This window comes from Balaenoptera musculus, chromosome X (assembly GCF_009873245.2).
Source record: "Balaenoptera musculus isolate JJ_BM4_2016_0621 chromosome X, mBalMus1.pri.v3, whole genome shotgun sequence".
Taxonomy (NCBI): Eukaryota; Metazoa; Chordata; class Mammalia; order Artiodactyla; family Balaenopteridae; genus Balaenoptera; species Balaenoptera musculus.
In genome coordinates this window covers 22,321-31,007 of record NC_045806.1, presented here as the reverse complement: position 1 = coordinate 31,007, position 8,687 = coordinate 22,321, and positions in this window count along the sequence as shown.

Genomic DNA, 8,687 nt, shown 5'->3' with positions numbered 1-8,687 from the left:
AAATTCTTAGAAAGGTATAACCTTCCAAGATTGAACCAGGAAGAAACAGAAAATCTGAACAGACCAATCAAAAGTAATGAAATTGAAACTGTGATTAAAAATCTTCCAACAAACAAAAGCCCAGGACCAGATGGCTTCACAGGTGAATTCTATCAAACATTTAGAGAAGAGCTAACACCCATCCTTCTCAAACTCTTCCAAAAAATTGCAGAGGAAGGAACACTCCCAAACTCATTCTATGAGGCCACCATCACCCTGATACCAAAACCAGACAAAGATGCTACAAAAAAAGAAAATTACAGACCAATATCACTGATAAATATAGATGCAAAAATCCTCAGCAAAATACTAGCAAACAGAATCCAACAACACATTAATAGGATCATACACTATGATCAAGTGGGATTCATCCCAGGGATGCAAGGATTCTTCAATATACACAAATCAATCAATGTGATACACCATATTAACAAATTGAAGAATAAAAACCATATGATCATCTCAACAGATGCAGAAAAAGCTTTTGACAAAATTCAACACCCATTTTTGATAAAACTCTCCAGAATGTGGGCAGAGAGGAACCTACCTCAACATAATAAAGGCCATATACGACAAACCCACAGCAAACATCATTCTCAATGGTGAAAAACTGACAGCATTTCCTCTAAGATCAGGAACAAGACAAGGATGTCCACTCTCACCACTATTATTCAACATAGTTTTGGAAGTCCTAGCCACGGCAGTCAGAGAAGAAAAAGAAATAAAAGGAATACAAATTGGAAAAGAAGAAGTAAAACTGTCACTGTTTGCAGATGACATGATAGTACACACAGAGAATCCTAAAGATGCCACTAGAAAACTACAAGAGCTAATCAATGAATTTGGTAAAGTTGCAGGATACAAAATTAATGCACAGAAATCTCTTGCATTCCTATACACTGATGATGAAAAATCTGAAAGAGAATTTAAGGAAACACTTCCATTTACCACTGCAACAAAAAGAATAAAATACCTAGGAATAAACCTACCTAGGGAGACAAAAGACCTGTATGCAAAAAGCTATAAGACAGTGATGAAAGAAATTAAAGATGTTACCAACAGATGGAGAGATATACCATGTCCTTGGATTGGAAGAATCAATATTGTGAAAATGATTATACTACCCAAAGCAATCTACAGATTCAATGCAATCCCTATCAAATTATCAATGGCATTTTTTACAGAACTGGAACAAAAAATCTTAAAATTTGTATGGAGACACAAGACACCCTGAACAGCCAAAGCTGAGTGTTGAGGGAAAAAAACGGAGCTGGAGGAATCAGACTCCCTGACTTCAGAGTATACTACAAAGCTACAGTAATCAAGACAATATGGTACTGGCACAAAACCAGAAATATAGATCAATGGAACAGGATAGAAAGCCCAGAGATAAACCCACGCACCTATGGTCAACTAATCTATGACAAAGGAGGCAAGGATATACAATGGAGAAAAGACAGTCTCTTCAATAAGTGGTGCTGGGAAAACTGGACAGCTACATGTAAAAGAATGAAATTAGAACACTCATACACAAAAATAAACTCAAAATGGATTGGAGACCTAAATGTAAGACCAGACAGTATAACACTCCTAGAAGAAAACATGGGAAGAACACTCTTTGACATAAATCACAGCAAGATCTTTTTTGGTCCACCTCCTAGAGTAATGGAAATAAAAACAAACAAATGGGACCTAATGAAACTTAAAAGTGCAAAGCAAAGGAAACTACAAACAAGATGAAAAGACAACCCTCAGAAGGGGAGAAAATATTTGCAAACGAATCAACGGACAAAGGATTAATCTCCAAAATATATAAACAGCTCATGCAGCTCAATATTAAAAAAACAAACAACCCCATCCAAAAATGGGCAGAAGATCTAAATAGACATTTCTCCAAAGAAGACATACAGATGGGCAAGAAGCACATGAAAAGCTGCTCAGCATCACTAATTATTAGAGAAATGCAAATCAAAACTACAATGAGGTATCACCTCACACCAGTTAGAAAGGGCATCATCAGAAAATCTACAAACAACAAATGCTGGAGAGGGTGTGGAGAAAAGGGAACCCTCTTGCACTGTTGGTGGGAATGTAAATTGATACAGCCACTATGGAGAACAGGATGGAGGTTCCTTAAAAAACTAAAAATAGAACTACCATACGACCCAGACATCCCACTCCTGGGCGCATACCCTGAGAAAACCATAATTCCAAAAGAGTCATGTACCATTGCAGTGTCCATTGCAGCTCTATTTACAATAGCCAGGACATGGAAGCAACCTAAGTGTCCATCGACAGATGAATGGATAAAGAAGATGTGGCACAGATACACAATGGAATATTACTCAGCCATAAAAAGGAACGAAATTGAGTTATTTGTAGTGAGCTGGATGGACCTAGAGTCTGTCACACAGAATGAAGTTAGAAAGAGAAAAACAAACACCATATGGTAACACATATATATGGAATCTGAAAAAAAGAAAATGGTTCTGAAGAACCTAAGGGCAGGACAGGAATAAAGACACAAACATAGAAAATGGACTTGAGGACACGGGGAGGGGGAAGGGTAAGCTGGGACGAAGTGAGAGAGTGGCATGGACATATATACTCTACCAAATGTAAAACAGATAGCTAGTGGGAAGCAGCCGCATAGCACAGGGAGATGAGCTCGGTGCTCTGTGACCACCTAGAGGGGTGGGCTAGGGAGGGTGGGAGGGAGACGCAAGAGGGAGGAGATACGGGGATATATGTATATGTATACCTGATTCACTTTGTTGTACAGCAGAAACTGACACACCATTGTAAAGCAATTATACACCAATAAAGATGTTTTTTAAAAAAAAAGCACAAGGTCTCACAGGAAGGAGACCCAATGCGGGGTGCCAAAACCCCTCCTGATGCCGAGTCTGGCTAGAATGAACCCACTTGACCGGGCGTCGGGACCCCGTGAGGAAAAAGGAGGTGGCCCATCCGAGTTGGGGCTGCACTGAGCGAGTTAGTCCCTGAATATTATGAGACATGAGGAATTAATGTACATGCTACCTGTGTCCATTGATGGGTGAACAGAAAACCAAAACATGGTCCATCCACACAAAGGAATGTTATTCAGCCTAAAAAGGAAGGGAATTCTCACACAGGCTACAGCGTGGCTGACCCTGAGGGCACTGTGCTCAGTGACATAAGCCAGACACAGAAGGACAAAGCCTGTGTGATCCCACTCACACGAGGCCCCTGGAGCAGTCAGATCCACAGAGACAGGTGAGAATTTCACCTTCCGTCATTCTTGGGGTGTAACCTGCACTTTTAAGCAACACCCAGGGGTCCTGTGCAGAGGCTGAAAGCCCAGCCCCACACGGTGTCCAGTCCCCCGTGAGACCAGAGCCCAGGAGGAAGGGTGAGACGGGCCTGTTCACAGGACAGCATCCTACGGTCTCATGTGAAGCCAACGTCCTGTGACATTGTGAAGCAACGTCCAGGACGTCTCCGCGTCCTGTGAGAGCCGCTCCCCAGGGCGCCACGCGGGCAAGACAGACTGGTCAAGGCCACGGTGCTGCCTTCAATTCAGGCCCACTCATGGTAGCTGTCTCACTGGAAAGTGCGGAGGCTCCAGGGGAGGGTCCTTCCCGCCTCTTCCAGCTTCTGGGCGCTCCAGGCGTCCCTGGGCTTGTGGTCACATCCCTCCCGTCTCTGCCTTCATCTTCATGTGGCTTCCCCTCCGTGTCTGTGTCTCCGCTCATCTTATAAGGATGCAGTCACACGGGACTGGGGCCACCCTAAGGCCCCCGTCTCACCTACTTACACGACTAGGCCCTACTTCCAAATGAGGTCACGTCCTGAGGCCCTGGGGTCAGGACGTGGACGTCTCTTTCCCTGGGTGGACACAGTCCCCCTTCCCTCTGAGATACCAGATAACGTTGCCCAGAAAACAAGGCAGCCCCTTACCTAAGCCAGCCCCTCGAAGAGGTCCGAGCCCGCCTGGTCTCCTGGAGCCTGACTGGGCAGGAGAGCGCGGCTCAGGACCCGAGTGTGAAGGACATCAGGAAGCCCCCGTGCGAGGCTCCCCTTCGCAGTGGCAGCCCTGGACCGGCTGATGAGGGCCAGCAGGGCGACTCCGACCTCCTCATAGGACTCGACCCACGTGGCCTGGGGGCGACAGGCAGCGGTGAGCACACCTGTGAACGTGAACGATTAGGTACACGTGACGAGACACTGGCTCTGGGGACAGGGGACCGAACACCCCACCTGGGGTCGGGGGAGGGGACACGGTGTGCAGGCGGGGCCTCAGCCAGGCTTTCCGATCCTCCCTGGGCCCTGAGGGGAGATCACAGCCTCCAGCCTCCATGGGGGCTTCCCCGCCCGTGTCCCTGCCACAGCCTGACAGCCGGGGTCCTTGACCTGCCACCATGGCCATGAACCACCAGCGTCCAGGGAGGCCCGCGTGCATGCCTGGAGGGGTGGAGACCTGTCCCCCAACCCTGTCTGCAGGGTTACAGGGCACCCATCACCCCACCCGTCAGGACCCAGGATGGAGACAGGGAACTCAGGCCAGCGACCAGGGACAGAAATCCTGTGGGATGAGTGAGACCACAAAACATAGGCAGGGAACCGCTCTCCCTGCGCTTCTGGGGAGGGCACAGCCTAGGGGGCTGGCAGGAGGGGTTGAGACCACCGCAGCCTCGCGGGGCCACAGACCCTGGAGTCATGGCGGAACCCGGGGTCATGGTGGAACCCAGGGGTCATGCCTGGAGATGGTGCAACCTGGGGGTACGGTCACGACAGCAGAAACCAGGGGTCATATGTGGACACAGCTGCCCGACAGGACTGTGGCCTTCCCCGCAGACTGTGGTCAATGTCCACGGGCTACAGCGCTGAGCCCAGGTGGCTCCCTGCCACCAACAACCTCATTGCGACAGGCCTCTGATCTTGCCTGAAGGAAGCGCCGCTGACTCAAGTACTCGGAAGGGACCTCACCTCAGCTGCACGCTCCCAAGTGTCTTCAGGAAAATAAAACGACAAGTGTACACACACACACACACACACACAGGTTAAAATGATGCACGTGTGTATGATAACTAACGTGAGGAATCGGGGGGAAGGGTATACGCTCACTTTTTCTACTAATTTTGCAACTTTTCTGTGAGTGTGAAATGATTTCAAATAAAACATCTTGAAGTTCTTCAACACCTTGTCTGCTGCTACCTGGCTCCCCAGCCCTGGATGTAACATAACTCAGTTAACCACCACTCCCCCTTGGGACATTTACTGCTGTTATACATAATACTGCAGAAAATGCCTTTTGTATCTCTCAGTTTTAACCCACTCCTGAGATGCTAACAGGACAAGTTGAGGCCAAAGGTAAAAGTTGCTCCGTGTGGCTGGCAGGGCCGCCCTTGAGCACCAGCGAGCACTGCAGGCACCAGTCTCCTTCTTACCCAGGAGGGGATGTAGGTCCACACCGCACGTGCACTGGGCCAAGAACAGGGCAGGGATGTCTGCTCCTACTCCACTGTGTCCCAGAGTCCTAGTCAGTGCAAGGGAGAGAAGGAAATGAAAGGCCCAATAAGACTGGGAAAGAACAAATAAAGTCACCTCTATTTGCTGATGACATGATGGGCTATGCAGAACATCCCAAAGAATGTAACCAAAAAGTCTCCTCAAACTCAAAACTGAATTTATCAAGGCTGCAGGATGCAAGGTCAGTCAGTATAAAGAAATCAGGCATATTTCTATAAACAAGCAATGAAAAACTGGAAACTGAAACTTAAAAAACAGCGCCATTTAGAAGAGCACCCTAAAAAGTAAATTCTTAGGTATCATTCTAACAAAATAGGTATAGGATCTATGGGCTGAAAACTACAAGACTTTGATGAAAAAATCAAGTAACATCTTAAGAAACAATGAGATATACCATGTTAATGGAATTGAAAGGGGAAACAGACAGTGTTCTACAGAAATAGTTTGTGGCTTCAATACCCTCTTCTCGGGAATGGGACGACCAGACCGAATATAAGTGATGAAAAGGGAAATGAACACAACAAACCAACTAGGTTAACAGGCAAATACTGAACTCACTAGCCCAAAACAACAGCACACACCTTGCATTTATGTGCACAAGGGACATTTTCCAGGATATACCATATGTTAGGCCACAAATTAAGTCTCCATAGATTGAAAAAGATAGCTATCATACAAAGTTATCTTCTCTGACAATGAGGGATAAAGTGAGAAATCAGTAACAGAAGGAAAACCAGAAAATTCACAAAACTGTGGAAATTAAACAACACACATTTAAATAATCAATGGATCAAAGAAGAAATCACAAGGGAAATTAGAAAATATTTAGAGATGAATTAAAATGAACACATAAGATACCGACACTTATGAGATGCAGGGAAAGTAGTGCTAAGGAGAAATTTATAGCTGTAAATGCTTTCACTAAAAAACCAGAAAGATCTCAAGTCAGCAACATCACTTTATAAGTTAAGGAATTACCAAGAAAAAATGAAATCCAGAGCTAGCAAAAAGAAGGAAATAATAAAGATTAGAGCAGAGATTAATAAAATAGACAAGAGAAAAACAATAGAAGAAAAATCAATGAAACTAAAAGTTGGTTCTTCAAATAGATCAACAGAGTTGACAAACCTAAAGGTAGGTGGACTAAGGAAAACAGCGTGAAGACTCAAATTACTAAAATCAGAATTATGAAAGTGGGAACATTACTACCAATTCTACAGAAAAAAAAAAAAAGGATTCTAAGACAGTACTAAGGATAATTGTACACCAACAAATGGAATAACTAGATGAAATGGAAAAATCCTAGAAACACAAAACCTACCAAGAGTAAGTCACAAAGAAGTAGAAAATCTGAATAGCACTATAACTAATAGGAGATGCAATCAGTAATCAAAAATCTCCCCAAAGATAAGCACTGGATCTGGTGGCTTGACTAGTGAATTCTACCAAATACTTAAAGAACTAATACCAATCCTTCTCAAACTTCTCCAAACGTATAAGAAGAAGCAACACTTCCTAACTCATTCTATGAAGCCAGCATTACCATGATTCCAAACTCAAAGACACTACAAGAAAAGGAAACTACAGATGAATATCTCTTATGAACACTGATGCAAAAATACTAGTACATCAAATTCAGCAACATATTAAAAGAATTATACACCATGACCAAGTGAGATTTATTCCTGGATTACAAAGATGGTTCAACATGCAAAATCAAAATAAGATACCACAACAACAGAATTAAGGGACAAAACCACATGATCATCTCAATCGATGCAGAAAAAGCACTCAACAAAATTCAACACCTTTTCATGATTAGAAAAAAAAAACTAGGAATAGAAGGAAACTACCTCAACACAATAAAAGCCAAATATGAAAAACCACAGTAGATTAAACTCAGCGGTGAAAGACTGAAAACTTCTCCTCTAAGATCAGGAATAAGACAAGGATGTCCACTTTTGCCACCTCTATTCAACAGAGTACTGGACTTCCCTGGTTGCGCAGCGGTTAAGAATTCCCCTGCCAATGCAGGGGACATGGGTTTGAGCCCTGGTCCGGGAAGATCCCACATGCCACAGAGCAACTATGCCCATGAGCCACAAGTACTGAGCCTGCGCTGTAGAGACCGCGAGCCACAACTACTGAGCCCGTCTGCCACAACTACTGAAGCCCACGTGCCTAGAGCCTGTGCTCCACAACAGGAGAAGCCACCACAATGAGATGCCCGCACGCCGCCATGAAGAGTAGCCCCCACTTGCCGCAACTAGAGAAAAGTCCACGCACAGCAATGAAGACCCAACGCAGCCAAAAATAAATTAATTAAAAAAAAAAAAGGAAACCTAAACAGAGTACTGCAAGTCCTAGCCAGAGCAAGGAGGCAAGAAAAAGGCATCCAAATTGGAAAGAAAGAAGTAAAATTATCTGTTTGTAGATGATAGGATTTTACATGTAGAAAACCCTAAAGATTCCACAAAAAAACTGTTGGAACTAATAAATTCAGCAAAGTAGAAGGATACAAAGTCAATACAAAAATCAGTTGCATTTCTATACACAAACAATAGCAATCTGATAAGGAAATTACAAAAATAATTCTATTTACAATAACATCAAAAAAGAATAAAATCCTTGGGAATTAATCAAGGAGGAGAAAGACTTTTACAAAGAAAATGACAAAACATTGCTGAAAGAAATTAAAGAAGACAAATAAATGAAACACAATCTATGTTCATGGACTGAAAGACTTAATATTGTTAAAATGTCAATATTGCCCAAAGTGACCTAGAGATTCAACAAAATCCCTATCAAAATCCCAATGATGTTTTCTGCACAGATAAAAAAACTCATCCTAAACTTCATATGGAATTTCAAGGGACCCCAAATAGCTAAAACTATCTTGAAAAAGAAAAACAAAGCTGAAGGACTCACACTTCCTGATTTTGAAACTTACCACAAAGCTACAGTAATCAAAACAGCGTGGCATTGGCATTAAGACAAACATATGATCCAGCAATTCTTCCTCTACGTATATACCCAGAAGAGTTGAAAGCAAGGTCTGGAAGGGATATTTGTACACCCATGTTCATCGCAACCTTATTCACAATAGCTAACCTGAAAGCAACACAGTGTCCCTT